General features: G+C 41.4%; 1 long non-coding RNA gene across 1 annotated transcript; it reads left to right on the top strand.

Annotated features, from left to right (window-relative positions):
• The first annotated feature begins 542 nt into the window (after positions 1 to 542).
• LOC138957892 (uncharacterized) lies at positions 543 to 22417 on the top strand. The gene is made up of 2 exons (XR_011453216.1): positions 543 to 698; positions 20715 to 22417. It is a non-coding gene; the product is annotated as an uncharacterized lncRNA (long non-coding RNA).
• Positions 22418 to 22888: the final 471 nt, after the last annotated feature.

The following is a 22888-nucleotide window of genomic DNA, read 5'->3' as shown; positions in this document are numbered from 1 at the left end:
CTCCATCATTTGCTGATTCCAAAAACATATAAATATGTTATATTCGGATTAAAAACAAGCTCTGAAAATTAAATATATAAAAATTATTATCAAAATTAAATTGTCCAAATCAATTTAAAAACACTTTCATCTTATTCCTTGTCGGTTCCTGATTCCAAAAACATATAGATATGATATGTTTGGATTAAAAACACGCTCAGAAAGTTAAAACAAAGAGAGGTACAGAAAAGCGTGCTATCCTTCTTAGCGCAACTACTACCCCGCTCTTCTTGTCAATTTCACTGCCTTTGCCATGAGCGGTGGCCTGACGATGCTACGAGTAAAATGGCATTGCGTTTCATTCTGTGAGTTCGACAGCTACTTGACTAAATATTGTATTTTCGCCTTACGCGACTTGTTATTAGTTACAGTTTGTCCCTAAAAATCACTTTTTACAAAAATGGACTCAGAACCCGCTCCCCAGCCCCTCCTATCTGTTGTTGTTGTGGTTGCAAATCTCGATTTGTTCATCATGCTTATCTTTCTTTTAAAAAACAGTGGAAGGGCAGGCGCGGGAGAAATTGTCAAAAGAGTTACACACGTTCGACAATTTGAAGATCTTACTTAATGAAGCAAATGGACGGCTTTTTGGAATGGACAATAGGACTTTTCCGGCCGTTAAAATACAGCAAGCGCGCGACCTGATTAGGATGATGCAGGTGAGTATAACTTACTCTACATTGTAAGAAAATGGTACAGCATAAGCATAAAAGTTTCTCAGCTGACTTCTGTCTCATTTCTCTGCCGTTTGCTTTGTCGGTTATGTTTTATAAGTATGTGTGTGTGTGTGTGTGTGTGTGTGTGTGTGTGTGTGTGTGTGTGTGTGTGTGTGTGTGTGTGTGTGTGTGCTAGTCAGTGTGCTTGTCTTTGTGTGTGTGTGTTTTGTGTGTGTCTGATGGTGTGTTATTCTCGTGTTCGACTTATTTGGAAGTATTCCTATCTATGGCGTTAGGTTTGCTTAATTCCTGTTATGCCAACAATCATCGTTCAGCAATTATCCGCGTAGCTCAATTTTGATTGAACATAGTATAATGGTCACGATAGGTCGTCAGAGCCAAAGAGAAGTGTGTGTGTGTGTGGGGGGGGGGGTTCTACTGCAGGAAGAGCCGGGTGCAGGGAGGAATAAAACATTCACTTTTAAAACAATCTTAATGTCCAACATATGAAGCACGATCTCTTAAATTAACTTTCTTCTTCTTCAGCGTTCCAGAATGTTCTGGATACGTGTGAGCTCGTTTGCCCATTTGGGTTCCCCACGCTATACTCTGAGGGCATAGTCAGCTCACTCAGCTTTTGTTGAGTAGGCGTGCTGGGTATTTTCGTGTTTCTATAAACCACCGACATGTATTACAGGATCTTTTCCGTGCGCACTTGGTTTTGTGCTTGCGTGTACACACGAAGGGGGTTAAGTCACTAGCAGGTCTGCACATAAGTTGACCTGAGAGGTCAGACAAATCGCCACTCTTAACCCACCTGGCGGCAGCGACCGGTATTCGAACTCACGACCTCCCGATTAGGAGGCCGACGTCTTACCACTACGTCAATGCGCCCGTCAAATTAACTTTCAAATCTGTGTACAGCCGGCAATTTAAACAAGTCGCGTAAGGCGAAATTACTACATTTAGTCAAGCTGTGGAACTCACAGAATGAAACTGAACGCACTGCAATTTTTCACAACGAGCGTAGTCCGCCGCTAGTGCAAAACGGAGTGAAACTGACGAGCCTGTTCAGCGCGGTAGTGGTTTGGCTGTGCTGCATAGCACGCTTTTCTGTACCTCTCTTCGTTTTAACTTTCTGAGCGTGTTTTTAATCCAAACATATCATATCTATATGTTTTTGGAATCAGGAACCGACAAGGAATAAGATAAAATTGTTTTTAAATCGATTTCGGAAATTTAATTTTGATCATAATTTTTATATTTTTAATTTTCAGAGCTTGTTTTTAATCCAAATATAACATATTTATATGTTTTTGGAATCAGGAAATGATGTAAAATAAGATGAACGTAAATTTGGATCGTTTTATATAAAAAAAAAAATGTATTACAATTTTCAGATTTTTAATGACCAAAGTCATTAATTAATTTTTAAGCCACCAAGCTGAAATGCAATACCGAATTCCGGCCTTCTTCGAAGATTGCTTTAGAAACATTTCAATAAATTTGATTGAAAAATGAGGGTGTGACAGTGCCGCCTCAACTTTTACAAAAAGCCGGATATGACGTCATCAAAGCTATTTATCGAAAAAAAATAATAAAATGTCCGGGGATATCATACCCAGAAACTCTCATGTATAATTCCATAAAGATCGGTCCAGTAGTTTGGTCTGAATCGCTCTACACACACACACACGCAAAGACACACACACACACATACACCACGACCCTCGTCTCGATTCCCCCTCTATGTTAAAACATTTAGTCAAAACTTGACTAAATGTAAACAAGTCGCGTAAGGCGAAATTACTACATTTAGTCAAGCTGTGGAACTCACAGAATGAAACTGAACGCACTGCATTTTTTCACAATGACCGTAGTCCGCCGCTAGTGCAAAACGGAGTGAAACTGACGAGCCTGTTCAGCGCGGTAGTGGTTTCGCTGTGCTGCATAGCACGCTTTTCTGTACCTCTCTTCGTTTTAACTTTCTGAGCGTGTTTTTAATCCAAACATATCACATATATATATGTTTTTGGAATCAGGAACCCACAAGGAATAAGATGAAATTGTTTTTAAATCGATTTCGGAAATTTAATTTTGATCATAATTTTTATATTTTTAATTTTCAGAGCTTGTTTATAATCCAAATAAAACATATTTATATATTTTTGGAATCACAAAATGATGAAGAATAAGATGAACGTAAATTTGGATCGTTTTATAAAAAAAAATTTTTAATTACCATTTTCAGATTTTTAATGACCAAAGTCATCAATTAATGTTTAAGCCACCAAGTTGAAATGCAATACCGAAGTCCGGCCTTTGTCGAAGATTGCTTAGCCAAAATTTCAATCAATTTGATTGAAAAATGAGGGTGTGACAGTGCCGCCTCAACTTTTACAAAAAGCCGGATATGACGTCATCAAAGACAGTTATCGAAAAAATGAAAAAAACGTCCGGGGATATCATACCCAGGAACTCTCATGTCAAATTTCATAAAGATCAGTCCAGTAGTTTACTCTGAATCGCTCTAGACACACACACGCACACACACACACATACACCATGACCCTCGTCTCGATTCCCCCTCTATGTTAAAACATTTAGTCAAAACTTGACTAAATGTAAAAAAAAGAAATGTTTAATGGAGTCTGTCATATCAGAAGAATAATAACACTTATTGGTTTCTGTTATTTTCCTTTAACAAAGGAGAATGGTGGTCGAATTAATGAGATTTGAAACTGAGACAAAATTTAAAAGGGGAACTACTCTTGTCGCTAGACAAAGTATGAGAGTTACTTGCCTTGGGAAATTGCTTGTGTTGAACGTTTGTGCACAGCAGATCTACATTCAGAAATCATGGATTTTATATGGAGATTCATGTGTTCAAGCCTGTAGTTGTTAATTAAAATGCGGTATGTTTGTATTGTTTGCTCCAGAGATGTATATTTCGTACATTAGAGCGTTCGGTACTTTTCAGTCGAAAAAGTTGTGCCGACACAGAACCTGTGCTTGCCCTTGAGTTGCTGAAAGATTCTGAGATGACTAATGTAATTTAATGGAGGATGTAATTAGGATGCTACAAAGAACCGACGCGCTCACAAAACAAAACGAACACTAGAATTGGAAAATTAATCAAAGTTTTATTGTGGATATGGTCATACCGTCATAGGGAGCAGTTCTTAATATTGTTATATAAAAAGGCTAAGCATAACCTATGGAGAGTTAATGGACTTATATTAGAGTGTGGCGGAAAAAGGCTAAACTAGGTTTAGAAAATGAAATAATGCTGGAAGTAGAGTTGACGTCACTGGCTTGGGCGGAGTGGTAGAACGTAGAGCGAGAGGCGCGGAGCGGTGGAGCGACTGAGAAGCGCGGAGCGGTGGAAACTGATAAAAGAAAAAAAACTAAACTTAGAATTCAAAACATCAAACTAAACCTAAAATGTCCTAAAAACATAAACATCAAATATGGATGTCAAAATGGCGGCCGAAACAAGATGGCGGCAAATCAAGAAAAAATCACCAAAGCTATCATGAAAATCAAAACAAAATATGTCAGAAAACCCTAACAAAGAATAAACGTATGACAAACTAGGCTAACTAGACAAGAAACAACACGCAGTGAAAGGAAGCTGACCAACATTACAGGACGGAGAAAAACAAATACAACTCACAAACATGAACCAAAATCTTACAAAATTGTTAGCAAACAAAACTGGCTTAAGGTCAAATCATAATAAACAAGAACAGTCTCAGCTAGCCCCTCACATGGATAAAAACGTAAGACAAATGGATACTCGCCTTTGACAGCACCTATCTAATCTAAACAGGCTCAAGGCGAGCAACTAAACATAACATTACAAATTAACTTGATAAAACTGGAGGCCTGGGTCCAGGAACAGAGCAAAAAAATCTATCTATTCTAAAAACATGTTGTTCCTACAACGGCTTCCCAGCAAGTGACAACGAATACAGGCGATGAACCACGAAGGTGAACGAAAAATTACTACGCGTGAACACAAAGACTAGGTTTTTACCGTTACAAAGTGTGCGATCCGTGCGCTCCGGGGGAAAATCTCCATAGGCTAGCAAAAGGCATCTAGCGTAAGCCATACAGGCACATGCAATCAATATCAAATACCGTAGGCTACACACTCGTTAATAAATTTGTTTACGTTGTTTAACGTCCAGTGATCTGCAAAAAGTCGTACCAGGACGCTCATAATTTATAAATAACAAGAAGGGCAAAGCCCATACGACTCACATGCTTGACCTTGACCTTTACATGACCTTGACCTTCAGGGTCAAGGTCAAATGTATGGTCACTTTTAGTGGTTCACTACCTTATTTTGGTCACATTTCATAAGGGTCAAAGTGACCTTGACCTTGATCATATGTGACCAAATGTGTCTCATGATGAAAGCATAACATGTGCCCCACATAATTTTTAAGTTTGAAACAGTTATCTTCCATAGTTCAGGGTCAAGGTCACTTTAAAATATGTATACAATCCAACTTTGAAGAGCTCCTGTGACCTTGACCTTGAAGCAAGGTAAACCAAACTGGTATCAGAAGATGGGGCTTACTTTGCCCCATATATCATATATAGGTGAGGTATTCAATCTCAAAAACTTCAGAGAAAATGGGAAAAATGTGAAAAATAGCTGTTTTTTAGACAACATGTATGGCCCCTGCGACCTTGACCTTGAAGCAAGGTCAAGATGCTATGTATGTTTTTTGGCGCCTTGTCATCATACACCATCTTGCCAAATTTGGTACAGTAGAACCCCTCTCTAGCGACCTTGAAAATGTTGACAAAAATCGGTCCTTATGGAGGGGGGTCCTTACAGAGGGAGGGGGCGGGGCCACAAAGAAAGTCACCTCAGATTTTCTTAAAAAAAGAAAACAGAGAAGTTTGAGTTGCTGACGACCGTTTCCTCAAGCAAACTGCTTCGATTTCATGTTTGACATTGTCGATGGTGTCCACCAGTTCTGGTGCATGTTTCAATGCAAAAAGAGTTAGTTTCTGAGCAAGCATTTCTTTACAGCAGTCCCTGCAATGATGAAGGCCCTCCGAGAAAGAGAGTGAAAAATCGGCCACCGTTCTCAGCATCGCGTATCTGTGTGTAACCTCTTTCATTGAAAAGATACTCTTGTTTCCCTGCAGCCTTGACCAGTGAGTCGGTTACCTAATCTGTGAACCCTTCAGTTGTGTTGCTTTGTCAAAAGTTAGACACAGTCAACTAGTTTTGCTCTGAGTGAACAGTGCAGCTGGCCTAAATTAGCCGGTGACACCTCTCTGGCCACAGCACCAAACAGTACATGGCTGGGGGGAGAGAGAGAGAGAGAGAGAGGGGGGGGGGGGGGGCTGGCTAAACTCAGTGGGGTGTCCGGTGTCACTGAAGTCAGCAGGAAGAGCATTGGAGAGAAATAGAGAGGTGTACTCTTCCAAACATCAGTTGTCAGCGCTTAGGGTAGTCAGTGAGGGAGAGTGAGAGCGGTTTGTGAAAAGTCACTGCCACAAGATCGGCATGCAGTCAATAAAGCCAGACAAGAAGAATGATTATGACATGCGGCTCTATCTGCTGGTTTTTTATTCAAACTGGTTTTCAACGCTTATTCTCACAAAGCATCTGCACACCTGCCTCTGCCTCTGTGCTGTGTTTGTGTGGCTGCTTTTGTATGATGTCAGTGCATGGTAAGTGCGTTCACTGCCTTGTCACCACTTCCCCACCTTTTTCAGAATGTTTTCTTGGAGTTGGATAATTCTTTGAATTTGCGATTTTCCAACATCAAGACTTTTTGCAATCGCGATGGCAGTTTCTCCCTTTTTGTGTCTGTTCACAACATTCACTCGATTCTCGAGAGTTAAATATTTTCTTTTCTTTGTAGACGGCATGTCGATCTCCACTGCTCTTCTGTCCAAAGACTGTCTATTCTGACTGAATTGAACGGTGTGTGTTGGTCACGTGAGTTTGTTTTCTCGATGATTGGTTTGTGATGTTTACTCAGCCCACCCAACCATCACACCTCTCAGCGGTTAATTAAATTTAGTGCCTTTGCTTGCGCAAGACGGTTATAACTGGTTATAACCGGTTTGTCAGTGATGCGTTACGCTGACTGAGTCTTGGCTTTGTCTGACAAAGTCGTTACACAAGCTGTTAGGTCGGTCCTTAGACGTTAGAGCGGGGTGGTCGCTACACTGGTGACAACTATATAAGGAAACACATCGGTTAAAAAAAAAAGGGTCGTTGTGGCGGGGTAGTCCTTAGAGAGGGGGGTCGTTGTGAGGGGTTCTACTGTACTGATAGACTCAATAGTGTCCAAGAAATATCCAACGTTAAAGTTTTCCGGACGGACGGACGTCCGGACGTCCGGACGGACGGACGACTCGGGTGAGTACATAGACTCACTTTTGCTTCGCATGTGAGTCAAAAATGAAAGATCAAAAAAACAAGCTAGACCCGTACACGAACTTACAGAGGTGGCTGCAAGATGGGAACAACTAGGGGCAAAAAAAGGAGACAAGGAAAGAAAAGTGAAAGAAAGAGGTGAGAAGGAGGTCAGAAAAAAGGAGAAACCACCACCACGGAAAGTCGCATGCGAGTCAAGCTAGAAGCATGACCAAAAACACAAACAAAACAAAAAGAATCTAAATACACAGAAGGCTCCTTAGCAGGGGCATTCACATTCCCCCCTCGAAGACATCTTAGTCTTTACAAAAGTCAACATAAAAAATCAACAAAAATCATCGAAACTCATGAAAATACATACGTGAGTTCTTTCATAGAAAATATATCTATGAAGAATCTAGGTTGGCTTTAATACAGTTTAATACTAACAAATAAAATCTAAGTCTTTAAACTGCTGAAAAATCGGGCATGGCCTAATCTACTCTTCAAAACCAAAACCTAACTCCTAGTCTGCAGGAAACATTGGGCAGGGGTTCTGGGCCAGGACGAAATCGAGCGACGCCGCTCGATCACTGCTTGTTGGTAACCGATTGAACAGCGCGCACTGTTCACTATTGCAAGTGGGACTGGAGCTGCGTATTGAGGACGTGGTCTATCAGGTCAGGCACTAAGGCACAAAACCACACGCAACTCCGGAGAGACACTGTCGAGCATAATGATGGCATAGGTTCCCACATCTTTTGCCCAACTCAATGTATCTCCCGGGCAGAAGCACCAAGCAGATGGCATAGGTTTGCCCAACTCAGTGTATCTCTCCCTCAAAGTGGTCGATTTGATGACTCTGACTCTAAAACAGGGGAGACTCATGCTTCAGGCATTTATTCAGCACCCTACTCTCTCACACGTCTCCCGACCTTATGAGGACAGCGGCTTTTATAGCTAACGGAGCTTCCTCCCACGTCACCCTAGTTGGACCAATGAGAATCTCCCTCTGGCAGCGCCGGGGCAAAAGAGAGGGGAGGTGGAGGGCTCCGAGCCTGCTGCCAGCTTCCTTACAAACTGAAGTTACACTTCCTCAAAGATACACAAAAACTCTTCTATTAAGAAAACCCACATGAAAATTTATTTACAAACATATGTCATTAAACGACAAACCTTACAACGTATCCGTATATACCAAACACTTGTAAGTAGACAAAAACGCAGACGAACTGCAAAACTTCCAATTACAAGCTGTCTCTCAAAGACTGAGCAACTATGTTACACACAAAAATACTTCTTCTTTAATACACAAAACGTACACTGGACGTTCAAATCAAACGGCAAATCCATGCCCATAAAAACCCCACAAAGACGCTTCGTGCTCAAAGCAACAATGGCCATTGCCATAACAAAACCGTCGGCACACACGGTTTCATCCGTCTTTATACATTTGCATTGGCCATATATATGATTAACATAAAGTCTACATTCTACTGAGTAAATGAATTATATATTGAATATACGAATGAAAGGGATATCGAGGAAAAGAATGGCAAAATAAAAGAGAGAGAGAGAAGAAGAGAGAGTGTGAGAGAGAGTATGCGTGTGTGAGTATAGCAGCAGGAAACGTCGAGCCTAGTAATCAACAAACTAAAGAAGGGGGTGGAAAACGAAAGGGAGGGTAAAAAGAACATGCCCTTCTTAACTCAACTCAAACTTCATAAAAACTGACTGTAAAACTTAACATTGATGACGTCATTCGAGGCTCAATCTCGACAAAATACCATGCATACCATGGATGGACGGAGCTGTAAGTTATACTTATTGGCATGAAAATTTCTCAAGTCGACTACAGTATAGCTTTCGTGGCTGGGATAAAGACGTGACCTTCAGGTATCTGTAAATTAGAAGAATGCATAAGCATATTTTGAACTAAAGCATTTGTCTTTTCAACATGCACGGTCTCGGTGTCAGCTTCCACTTTTCTGCTCGTGTTTTGGGCGTGTAAAAGATGATTGTTCTCATCTTATGTCGACAACATGGTATTCTGTGGTTGTGCGGTCTGTAACATGAGTGTAGTGCGTGTCATAACAAGCTTTTCCCGCAGTTGTTATGCGTTCTGAATTCTACTCATGTGTGTGTATCATACTACAAAACGTCATCAAACCTGAATGGTTTAAGACACAAGAAAACGGCCAAATCATATCATTCTTGATACATTGTAGCTAACTAATGACATTACAGCATGTGCAAACTGCATACGTTGGCCGCGTGCAAAGGACAAACGTCCCACTATTCCACAAAAAGTAAGTACATGAGAGAGTTGGTGATGCTGAAGCAACGGTTAAAATCGCATTTAAGCAAATGTAGTATCGTGGATTCAAAGAAAAATATATTCTGAACATTCTTCATCTACCAAAAGTTAAGAGCAAGATGTTCGGTGCCTCTCTGAGCAACAAATGTACAGCCACCCACCTCAAGTGTTGCCCACGAGCTAGGGCAAACAGTCACTTTTGTGTTGTGTCAACAAAACACAATGTAACTATCTATATGGCGTGAACCCCGGGTCACGGAGGCTGGCAGCAGCAGCAACTAAACTGTTAGCGCTCAGAAGAAATTCGCATGCCGTGCCAGATGACTTCTTAAAGAAATTATATCTAACAAGAAAACGGTCTCAAATCGCCCCAAGAGCCATACGGTTTAGGTTGTGGGTTGTAATTATGTGACCACACACCCGGACTACCTTAAAATAAATGTTTGAGTGCTGAGTTACTCAAATTGAAAACGGCTGTGGCATCCCAGACTGTAATTCTCGAGTCATAATTTTTGTCCTACCTTTTGACCGTGAGTTTTTCATGCTCTATTCCTAGAGATACATATCAGAAATTGAGCCGAGAGTTGCAGAGTTCATTTTGGGAGTTGAATAGATGATAATTCACACGAGGAAGGTGTTTGAGCGTTCTATTTTTCAAATCTGAACGCTGTGTTTGGTACTCATTGCAGACCTTGATATTCTCTAACCGATATCGCGTTTGTTTCTGTTACGCGAATCGTTGAAGTGCTGTATGACACGGAATTTGCATGTGTAAGCTGGACTGTGCATGACTTCCTTATTCCAATGGTCTTGATCTACACTGACGAATGGGTATCTATACAAACTAAATGAATAATGTTGACGACCGAAAGTCCTGACTCCTAACAATAGAGCTACTGGTATGAAATTCATTTGAAGGTGTTTCTAAATTACAGTACAGCGAATGTCCTGTGAACGTTTTAAGGTTCAACTCGTCAGAAAACTCACCAAAATGACGGCTTTGACAATATATCTTTAAGACAAAAAAGTGAATTAAAAAAGAGAGTATATTGGGAAACTTCAAACGATTTTGAAGCAACAGTCCAGTTTGTCACGCTGTTTATGCTTACGCTGTTGTATAAGAAGAAAGAGCCACATGGCATACGCGCTTTGAACTTCGGATAAGGCGCTATATAAATACCCTTTGTTATCATTATTATTATGGGAAAACGTCAGCACTTGGACACGCACTGATGTAATGATAGTGCACATTCAGATAAAATTGATTAGAGTGTCCACTCGCCTGTGGCGAAAGCGAATGGGTATTTTGCCAACTAACCATATATTACTACAGCAAATTGACTAGATTGACCTTGATAAAGTAGCTCATGTCTGTGAGACTGACACTGTATGATACACTTTTGACAAACCGCCATCAAACCAGGCAGCATTAGCTGATATAGACGTATAGAGTCAGACAGACAGACAGACAAGAGACAACAAGTCGCGTAAGGCGAAATTACTGCATTTAGTCAAGCTGTGGAACTCACAGAATGAAACTGAACGCACTGCATTTTTTCACAATGACCGTAGTCCGCCGCTTGTGCAAAACGGAGTGAAACTGACGAGACTGTTTAGCGCGGTAGTGGTTTCGCTGTGCTGCATAGCACGCTTTTCTGTGCCTCTCTTCGTTTTAACTTTCTGAGCGTGTTTTTAATCCAAACATATCATATCTATATGTTTTTGGAATCAGGAACCGACAAGGAATAGGATGAAATTGTTTTTAAATCGATTTCGGAAATTTAATTTTGATCATAATTTTTATATTTTTAATTTTCAGAGATTGTTTTTAATCCAAATATAACATATTTATATGTTTTTGGAATCAGGAAATGATGTAGAATAAGATGAACGTAAATTTGGATCGTTTTATATAAAAGAAATTATTACAATTTTCAGATTTGTAATGACCAAAGTCATTAATTAATTTTTAAGCCACCAAGCTGAAATGCAATACCGAAGTCCGGCCTTCGTCGAAGATTGCTTTACAAAAATGTCAATCAATTTGATTGAAAAATGAGGGTGTGACAGTGCCGCCTCAACTTTTACAAAAAGCCGGATATGACGTCATCAAAGACATTTATCGAAAAAAAGAAATAAAGTCTGGGGATATCATACCCAGGAACTCTCATGTCAAATTTCATAAAGATCGGTCCAGTAGTTTACTCTGAATCGCTCTACACACACGCACACACACACACAGACACACACACACAGACAGACACACATACACCACGACCCTCGTCTCGATTCCCCCTCTATGTTAAAACATTTAGTCAAAACTTGACTAAATGTAAAAAAAAAAAGAGAGAGAGAGAGAGAGAGAGAGAGAGAGAGAGAGAGAGAGAGAGAGAGAGAAATAGTTCAACTGAAACTGAATGGGTTTTTTTAAACCCCACTATACTGTATCAATTATCATAATATTAGTATCGTTAAAACCCGCCATCTGGCAGGCAAGCCTGACTCTGATAAAGAAATAATGCACAAGTTCCCATAAACCTCGTGTCTGCATCATTCTGACCGGTGTTTACACGAAACAAGCCTTGAATGGTCCTTTATGAGGTTTTGCAGTTCATTGTTTCGACGCATCTTCACATACGAGCTTTTGAAACAAACATAAACAAGAAATTCCTCCGAGGTAGGAAAAACACCCCCGTCCTTAGCACGAACATGATTCAGGGGCCATAATGCCATTCCTGATTATATCATGTCGAGTCCCATACTTGTCGACGACGCCCTAGGTACCACATCACAAACAGAACTGTGCAATTCACAGGTGTTTTCTACAGACACACTCAAACACACACACACACAGAGAAGCCGTATATATATATACTAGAGGAATACCCGGCTTCGCCGGGGTGAATCGCGAGACAGAGACAGACAGCGTGGCGGTTCACCACAATCACCTTTGAAGGCGAAGTCCTGTCAAACGGGATTGAGAATTTTAGAGCTTATTTCTTAGCCCTATATTATCTGCTGTGGCTTCTCAAATGCCAGAACATACAGACAGTTAGTTAAAATTAATATTAAAAGTCCTACGGTTTTGAGCCATTAAGGACTTGAGTGTTTGTCCGCTTTCAAAAAGAGGAAAGAAAGAAACAAAAAATAAGGAGAGGAGGGCAGGGGGTGGGGTTGAGTTGATAATGCTCTGTGGAATTTGTTAAATTTGTAAGAATTATAAGTCTGTATTCTATATCTTGAATAACGGGCTTGTAATATTTTAATTCAAATCGAGTTAAAAAGTGGAACCTTTCAGGATCACCAATAAAACCAAATAGATGAGCAAGTAAGAGGAACACGAACAATAAATCTCAAAACTTTTTACAAATAAAAGGATTAAGATGTAAGCCACGAAGGCCGTGGTAATAAAAACAATATGTACAGTTTGGCGACTAGTGGGCCTTGGGTGAGGATATGTTGTCTAGAAGGTAGTCGCTGGAATCAGGAGGGATGGCGGGAGCCACTCGACCTCAAACTGAAACACGCTGATGTGATAATCTGGGCTTAGTTATACCCACAGTCCCATGTCCGAGTCCCTGACCAGTCGGCACAGCAGCAAGCTGTGTGACCAGCCTAGAGAACTGCTACTGCGCAGATAATCCTGGGGACTCAGACCATGGAGCTGCATATGGTCATATAAGGTTTTAAAGGTAATTCTATTTGTAGCGCATGGAGCGAAAATGTGTTGAAATGAATAGGGTTCTCCACAATGGCAGGACTTGTTAAAGATATGGAAGCGGCAGCCGCCGGCACGGAGGCGTCTGAAGATAGTGAGGAGGTTTGTTGGGAGATCGGGGTGTAGATCGTTCATATCAATGGGTTGATAGGACAGAGATGTTACGTACTGACTTCGAATGAGTTTACGGATTTTACTGTAGAACTCGGTTACTGAGTAGCCGATGTTAGTGTTAGCTGGGCTATATTCTGCCGCTTCTTTGGCAGCGACATCCGCCAGTTCATTTCCCCGGACCCCTACGTGAGAGGGGACCCAGAGAAATGATACGGATGTGCCGGATGAGATTAACTGGTGACATATAAAGAGGATTTCTCTTTGTAGCTCTGCCCGATTTGATGTGTTTCGATGCAGAGCTTGTAATGAAGAGCGCGAGTCAGAGCAGAAAACTACCGCACGCGGTGTGACTGGGAGGTCATTTATAAAAGTGCATGCCATGAGCAAGGCAAATAGCTCGGCTGAGAATATGGAGATGTCTTTATTAAGAGTGTATTTCCTTGAGATTTTGAGATCTGGGATCACAAAGGCGCAGCCAACGCTGCCGTCTGCAAATTTGGATCCGTCAGTAAAGACTTTTAAATGCTCCGAGAATTTGTAGTTTAGGGTTTCTTTTGTAACAGTAGCTAGGTAGACGGGGTTCTCTTTTTTGGTAGTATTATCTTCACTGTCGTATATGATAGTAGGGGTTTCCTCAAGCCAAGGCGGGTAGGAGGGCGGGGGGACCCTGGCCAGCTCACTGACCTTCACCCCGCTATCGGCTAGAATGCGGTTTACTGTGTCGGATAAGGGTAGCGTTTTGGCCAAGAGTTGAGTGCTATGTTTGGTGTTGGCCTCATAATTTTGGTGCTGAGGAAAAAAGTCAGTCAGGACCTCGCAGGCAGAGTTCTCTACCGCGTGGGCTCTGACAGCATACTGAGCTGAACGGAGTTTTATCTCATCCACAAGGGGCAGCCACCCACACTCGCTGTAGACTCGACTCTTACTCGCTTGTTGGGAGAGTCCCAGAGCTATTTTGAGCGCCCTGCACTCTATAATAGCCAGTTTTTTCATGAGCGCCGGGCGCGTCGCGAAATAAGCTTCGCACCCGTAAAGGAGGCGGGAGCGAATTAATGCCCGCACTACCTCTGTGACACACTTACGTCCTCTGGCCCAGGATTGGGACGCCAGGTAGCGTATGATATAAAGATCCTTGTTGGCCTTATTGATCAGATGTTCGATATGACTGGTCCAGTTAAGTCGGGTATCGATGATAACGCCGAGGAACTTAACTTCTGAGCTCGGTTTGATAATATCACAACCTATCTTTATACTGCAGTTCCTGTACAGTTGTCTACGGGAGACAACAAGAAAGACTGTTTTATTTGAGGCTAGTTGGAAGCCGTTGGTGTACATATATTGACAGAGGTTGTCGATTTTAGTTTGGTAAGAAGATAAGTCAACAGTGTTGGTAACTCTGTTATGGCGTGGTCTATTAGTGTCTATTAAGGCGAGGTCGTCCGCATACAGAAGTACACTGGCACCGTCAACCCTAACAGAAGTAATGTCATAGAGCATGATGCTGAATAAGTTTGGCGCGATGATACTGCCCTGGGGAACCCCCATGTCCAGCGCATGGGTTTCGGACACCGAAGAGCCCACTCGGACAGACATCTTGCGATTGCTGATGAAGTTTTTGATGAATTGGTACATGTGGCCAGAGACACCGATTCTGCCGAGTTTTAGGAGTAGACGAGCATGCCAGACGCTGTCGTACGCAGATTTAATATCAAAGAAGGTTCCAAGAAGAGAATTATTACTATGTGCCAAGGTCTTTTTGATTTTTTCAGTGACGTGCACAATGTGGTCCGCACACGAACGACCTTGCCTAAAACCTGCCTGGCATGTAGGAATGATATTGTGTTTATTGAGGTGGAACTCCAGCCTCTGGTTCACCACACGCTCAAAGATCTTGCTGAGGTGGGGGGTTAGTGATATGGGGCGGTAACTGCCAGGTAGATTGCCCGGTTTTCCGCTCTTCAATACTGCTACTACTTGTGAGTCTGACCACGCTGCGGGGATAGTATCCTTTAACCAGCATAGGTTGAAAAACTGAGTGAGCAACTTAACAAAGTTAGGTGGTAGATGTTTTATCATGTGATATGATATTGGGTCTAAACCTGTGGATTTTTTTGGGTCTTTCACAGAAGAGATGGCGTTTTGGACTTCTTTTGCCTTAAACATGCAGTTTATAGGCAACTGGTTGTCATCTGGGGGGTATGTGAAACCCTTCTCCTGATCTAACCTATAATTGAGTCGTTCAGTATCTAGGGATTTTGATTGACTATTTTTGGCAAAGGTATCTGCTAATAGGTTTGCCTTTTCAGAGTCAGTTGTGGTCATTTTATCACCCGATAATAGTGGCTTTTCTTTAGTTCTGTATCTACATTTAAATCTGCGGATTTTCTTCCAGATTTTGCCACAGTCTTTGTAATCTTTAGTTTCTTTGTGGACAAAGTTTTCCCAGTTTTGAAGTTTAGCCTCAGCGGTGATCTGGTTAAATTGTATTTCAGCTGACTTCATATTCGTGAAGTTAGCGTCTGAGCAGTGCCTGAGATATGTCCTAATGTGATATCGCTTGTTTGCCAAGGCTTCATCACAGTCTGCATTCCACCACTCATTCCTTTTGGCCTTACAGTTAGGATTTACTGATTTAAGCGGAATGTGATTATTGGCAGCAGTGAGTATACATTGACGTATGTTATTGTAAGAGGCTTCGATGTCATCCGTAAGGAGAGTTTCCTCCCTGACACCCTCGAGCTCCGCACGGAAGCTGTCCCAATTTGCCTGTTTGTAATTGTACTTTTTTCTGACCTCCGAGTTATTGCGATTAGGGGCGAAGTGGCGGAAGGTAAGAACAATGGGTAAGTGATCGGAGCCGAGGGCGTCCGGGAAAACGTTCCAGTCGATGTCAGTGACTATGGCATTTGAGCAAAGGGAGAGATCGATTGCTGACGGGGAATGGTCAGCTCTGTCTGGAAGTCTGGTTGCCGAGCCATCGTTTAGTATACAAAAGTCAGTTTCCAAAATGACGTCAGCAAGGTTGCTATTGGCATGTTTGTATCTAGGGTTAGCAGAGTCCCACAGAGGGTGGTGATTATTAAAATCACCCATCACGCACCAGTGTGCCCTGCCATGATCCAGGGATTTTAGCCAGTCGGTAGTTCCTTTTTTATTACACCCGTGGGGGTAATATATGTTAACTATGTTGAGGTTTTTGGATCCTTTTATTTCGATTTCAACAGCACATGTACTGAGATTTTCTGAACTAGGGATGAGAGGTGCAAAGGGTTTGTAATTTAAGGAAGACTTTAGATAAATAGCTGTTTGAATGAGTTGCCCTGAGCCCTTTTGCTCTACTATGGGAGGGAAGTCAAAACCATCTATAGAAGGCAGTAGGGAGCGTTTTCTCTTGACTGACTGGATAACTAAGATGTCAGCAGAGTGATTTGATATATAATTATATAGCTGAGAGAAGTTAGAGTTGATAGAGCGACAGTTCCACTGTAATATGATAAATCCGTGACCGCTTTCACTTTGTTCAGCCATTTTAACACGCACAAAGAAGGTAAGTTAAAGGGCAGATTTAAAATAGGTTAAAAAGTGGTTTTGACAGCTTTCATATCCGTCACGGACAACTGCTTGGCACCAGCAAGGGCGCCCAGCGCCAGAGTGGCGCCGCCCGGAATGAAGCGTTCAACCTTGGTGTTGGAGAGTTGTGTGTATGTAGCTGAGAGGGAGTCGATCAGGTCGAGAGGACTCTGCATCTGTCTGGCCTTAACCATGAAGCCGAGGCACTGCTCGATGAAACCTTGAAGGCCTCTTTGTTGTTCATTTAAATTTGCATATTGCTCTCCTGTTTTTAGCTTATCTAGTGCAGCGTCGGCTAGCTCAAGCTCTGCCTTCTCCTGCTCCTCCCTCATCTGCTGCTTTATTTCCTGTTCAGTTTTAAGTTTGTATTCTCTGAATCTCTGGGCCAATCCCTCCTCCATTCTCCCCATCAACCTCTCGAAGAGCTGCTCTTCTTTCGAGTCCTCCTTCCTGTTCTGGGCTTTGCGTAGGAGGGAGGCCTTTAACCCGGGGGTCCCATGAAGCGGCGCCTCTGCCCGAGCCGTCTGGGACTTACAGGGCGCCTGGGGGCCAGGATTTGGATTTTGCGAAGTTGTTTGGTGCTTCGCGGTTGCAGCAGAACTGTCCGCATGAACTGGAAGGAGTGTATTGTCATGTTCGGTCATTTTGTTTTTGATTTCTTGTATTTTATTTACTTGCCCACCCAGGGGGGGTCTCTGGACAGCCAAAGAGTACCCGGACCGGACAAAGAGTACCCGGACAGACAGACAAAAGCCGCTAGACCACATCACAAACAGAACTCTACAATACACAGGTTTTTGCCCACACACACACACACAAACACACACACACACAGAGAAGCCGTATATATATATGCATATCTGTATCTATAAATATATAGAGATAGGTGAGAGTGTATTTTTCGCGTGGCTATAAATTGATTCGACCTTTTCACTTTGACAGTAAGAACAACTTACGGGTGCAAGGGAAGCGTTGTGGACAGCGCAGTGGACAGCGCAGTGACATTCTAAAAATAGTAATAGTAACTTACAAACGGGAAAGCCACACGAAGGAAGGGAGATAAACGCCAAACACTGGAGAAGATAAGGAAGAGTTACTTATAATGGTGAAATGAACACAAAAACCAAAATCAGTTCAGCGCTGCGCGCTGAGAGCACGTGTTGAAATATCTCATCGATGATATTGTGTCCGGGGTGTAGCTGAATACGGTGTCCAAATTTGAAAAAGATCCAGCGAGAACTTTGGCGTTGTGATGTGGTGTAGCGGCTTTGGTGTGTCGGTATGGGGGCCCGGGTAGCTGAGGTGGAACCAAAATCGGTTCAGCGCTGCGCGCTGAGAGCACGTGTTGAAATATCTCATCGATGAGGTTGTGTCCGGGGTCTCTCTGAATAAGCCCACCAAATTTGAAGCAGATCCATCGAGAACTTTGGCCGTGCATGGTGAATACACAGATACACACACACACACACACACACACAGACACAAGTCGTATATATATATAGATATCTATATCTATTGTATAAATATATAGAGATAGATGAGAGTGTATTTTTCGCGTGGCTATAAATTGATTCGACCTTTGCACTTTTACAGTGAGGATAATTTACGGGTCCAATTTACGTTCTGGACACTGCGGTGACCTTCTAAAAATAGTAACAGAACGCCGGGAATATCCGAAGATGCCCCCTCATACTATAGTCCACCAATAACTCCCTAACCGTGTGTTTGACTGGTCCCAATTTTTGTAAGGACCGTCTCAGGAATGTATAGAACCTGTTCACCAAGTTTGGTGACGATCGGTCCGTTCATTCTTGAGATCTACTTGCGAACACAAACAAACAAACAAACAAACAAAACAACAAGAAGAGCAAACGCTCGATCGAGTCACTTTCGCAGTTCTGAATATTATATGAGGCAGAATAATCCTATAAAGTTTGAATCAAATCCGATGAATAGTTTCAGAGATATGATATTTCAATTTTTTTCCTTCAAGACATACCTGTGACCTTGAAAAAGGTCAAAGGTCACCAAAGCAGACGTCAAAGTGTAGAGGTCACTGGGAGTCACGTTCACATAAAATTTGAGCCCGGTCACTTTTATAGTTTCCGAGAAAAGCCCAACGTTAAGTTGTGTGTTGCCGAACAGAAAAGGCTAGTTATCTCCCTTGTTTTTCTGATAACGTTCGTAAAAGGCTACAGATGTAAATACTTTGATGTAAAGAATAATTCTACAAAGTTTCAATCACATCCGATGAACTTTGTCAAAGATATAAAATGTCTAATTTTTCCTTTGACGCTGACCTGTGACCTTGAAAAAGGTCAAAGGTCAACGAAACCATCGTTAAAGTGTAGAGGTCATTGGAGGTCACGACTAAACAAAATATGAGCCCGATCGCTTTGATAGTTTCCGAGAAAAGTCCAACGTTAAGGTGGTGTCTACGGACGGCCGGCCGGCCGGCCGGACGGCCGGCCGGACAGACTAACACTGACCGATTACATAGAGTCACTTTTTCTCAAGTGACTCAACAAACACACAAACAAACAAACAAACAAACACATCGACCGAAACCTATACACACCCCTATACCGGGGGTGTAATAAGCGTTTCCAAGACAAAGACAAAGTCAGTTCACTTTGAAGTTTTAAAAGTTTGAAAGTAGGGACCCCGGATGTATGCCAAGCGAGGTGAGTGAACGAGTTGACTGGTGTGTGTTAATTGAAGCTCTTTTTCCAGGCCACTGAAAAAGATACAACTTTTTCCTTTTTAAGATGCTGGTTGACTGAGATTTCAAAAATTGTATACTGTTTGTTGCTGTGCCTGCGTAGATTGAGTTTTGCGCGCATACAAACGTAGCCTACTTCCTGTTTTGTATCAATATTAGTCAGTGGTTGTATTTTAGATTCAGAGGTTACACAATAAAATGCTTTTGCAAATATATCGTAGGATTGAAAGCGCAAACCACTCAATTGATCAAGTATTGTGTACCTCTGAATTTAAAATACAACAACTGACTAATATTGATACAAAACAGAGTGTCTTCAAAGAAACTGTAGCGGTTTGGCAATGGAAAGATGCAGCTACATGTACTTTGATGTGATAGTCGTTTGATGTGAAAGTCGGCCTATTGAATAAACCACGAGAACCAATGTGTTGTTTACGCGCAATTCAAGAGATCTGTAAATGTCATTTAATGTTAATGAATGCAATTGTGAGTGTGTCCCATAAAGTTAGTATTGCTGTTTTAATGAAATATTGTTCTGTGAGGCGGAGTGGGGCTTTAAAAGAAGAAATTCGGTTATTAGAGGGTACTTCCTCTCTGAACAGGTTGTAACTGTGCCAGCCCAAAATACATGACGAGTCGTATGTCGCTAACACTGATATAATAAGCCATAGAATGAACGGAAATGCCAACACATATCTTAGGATGGTCAAGAGAGAGTTAATGAGGTTCGGTGACATGTCATAAATGACACGGGTTTTAATGTAGTTGTTGAATAGTATGTGTGATTATAATTTGTAACGTTGCATATCATTGCCGTTATTGTAACCACTATTGTAAGGGCCTGAAACCTTTGACAATCAAAAATTAATTTGCTCTCTCTCTCTCTCTCTCTCTCTCTCTCTCTCTCTCTCTCTCTCTCTCTCTCTCTCTATCAACCTTGTGTTATGTAAAAGATGCCCAGGTCACACATTTTTCATTGATAACGTTTTAGTACTGACGTTTAATCAGCATACACAGCAGTCCTTCAAATGCCCGTCCTGAGTACAGTGTACGATGGGTGTTCCCCCGATTGGAGATTTTTGATGCAAAATTCGGTACAGCCCTTCATTGCAAGTAACGAGGCGCATGACTTTGTATTCCTGCGCAGAGGGTCCTACTAAAATGCTGATTTTTCTATGTGACAGGGCCTGGTGACAAAGAACAGGTACTCATGGTATCTCTTCCCTTGGAGTGATCAGATCTCTAGAAAGGTCAACGACATGATTGAGGACTACTCCAGGAAGAACAATATGAATCATTCAAAGGCAGCAGATGCAGTCAAAACCGATATTTCCGAGAGAAGAGTTGACCTGGAGTCTCTAACAACACCAGAAGGAGGTTGCAGTGTCCTGTAGCTCTCTCGGAGGAAAAAAGAAATTTCCCTTCCTTGTTTTGCTGCTTTGAATAAAGCGATTGGACAAATGTCCCGCGTACATTTTGTGTGTGTGGCTGTTACCTCGAAGAAAACTGTACAATGTACTAATCATGCAAAATCAGACATGAACATTATGAATATTGTAGTTTTCTGTAATACTGTCTGCTTGCAATTATTTGTTTGTTGGTTAATTGTTGTGGGTGTTTGTGTATAGCGTTTACATAATGTCAGTTTGACTACATGTTTTTAGATAGACTGTAAATCGAGACAAGGTGATGGTATGTGTGTGTGTGTTTGTGTGCGGGTGTGTGTGTGTGTGTGTAAATGTGTGTGTGTGTGTAGTGGTAATACGAGAAAAGTACCGGACAGATGTTTATGAACATTTACATTAACATTATTCCACATTATTTATATCCCAAACATATTTTGTTTGCCAAATATATTTCCTCAATGAATTAAAACGCAGATAATTATGTAACATGATTCCTCTGCTTGATTGATTAGAAGATTATGGTTCGTGGTTTGCTTTTTCATATTGATTGCTCTATGATGCGTTTCGTTGCAGTTAACTTCATGTACAATAATACGACGTGTTGCTGTTGTATACTGTTCAAAAAAAGAAACGCATAGCTTGTAATATTTGGTTAATTTAGTTATATGGCTACAAGGATATCCACCAAACTGCAGAAAATGTTTATCTGGTCGTCGACCTTTCGTCCATTGCCACAAGTGAGCTCTGCACGTGACGCATGCGTTATCAGTGGCTACAATGTCAAAATTGCTCATTTGGCATGACCACTCGTCATGCTTCAGTGTAATCTCGTGAAACTCGGGGAATATTGAGCTCTCACCATGTCTTCCAAAACCCATAAAAGCGGATTGTTCGCCACAAAGAAATCAGACGACAATTCAGCGACGAAAGATGGCCCGATTGAGCAGAGAAGACCGCCAAATTGCATTGGGTCGTTTACAAGCAGGCCAAAGTCAAAGTGCAATGGCCAGGCACTTCCACGTGTCCTAGAGCACCATCAGTAGACTGTGGGTGTAGATGCTTGGGATGCTGAAGCATTTATTATGGTGTGGGGAATGCAGTGTTGCAGTGGATTCACACCCATTCAGCCCGATGTCACACAAATGAAGGCTTGTCCAACAGGTTTGGTTCCGCAAACGAGGTTTATTTGGTTGTTGAACCTGTCGAAAACTGTTTCGACGAAATTTATTATCATGGCAAAAAACATCATTCATACAAAATCATTTACACAAAAAACAATCAACACTGTCAGCAGCAGCAATCAAAGGGTAAATTTCAGAAAACAAAATTGCGTTTCAAAGTTCAGATAAATCAACCAATTTGGGTGAAAAAATATTCAATGTCCAGTTTCAAGTGAAAATCATGTAATTGTTCTACAATAAAGGGTGAAGTAATCCACCAAACCGTCGACATGTTCAGTTGATCACTCCACAAAGCAAACACAACAAAATGCTACCAAACTGTATAATTTTCACTGTGTGTTCAATTTAACTCAAAAATAAATCATGGTCTGAAATTACAATGACATAGCAGTCATCCGTTCCAATATCAATATCAAGAACAATAAATAAATCAAATTATATTTTACCCCAATGATCGCATTTGCTGACAGGATGATATTTCAACAATTCATTTCAAAAAGCGCAATAAAAGCTCAATAAATTCAGGCTGTTCAGTCACATTTCATATCAAATCACAAAAGGATACCAAAAAAAAGGGTTCTCATTGCGGTCAGCAAGATTGTTTTTATCCTTTTTATAAAACTTTAAAACTGGCAATTAAAATTAGTTCATAAAAAGGCAGAAAAACAAGCACAAAAAAGGAATAACAATTTATCACAAAGAAAACAATAAAAATGTTTCTATAAAGAAACTTGACTCAAAAGGGTTTTTAATTTCAAAAGGTCAATTGAG

This window comes from Littorina saxatilis, unplaced genomic scaffold, assembly GCF_037325665.1.
Source record: "Littorina saxatilis isolate snail1 unplaced genomic scaffold, US_GU_Lsax_2.0 scaffold_194, whole genome shotgun sequence".
NCBI lineage: Eukaryota > Metazoa > Mollusca > Gastropoda > Littorinimorpha > Littorinidae > Littorina > Littorina saxatilis.
Note: the sequence above shows the minus strand (reverse complement) of the source record. Positions and strands in the feature narration are given on the sequence as shown.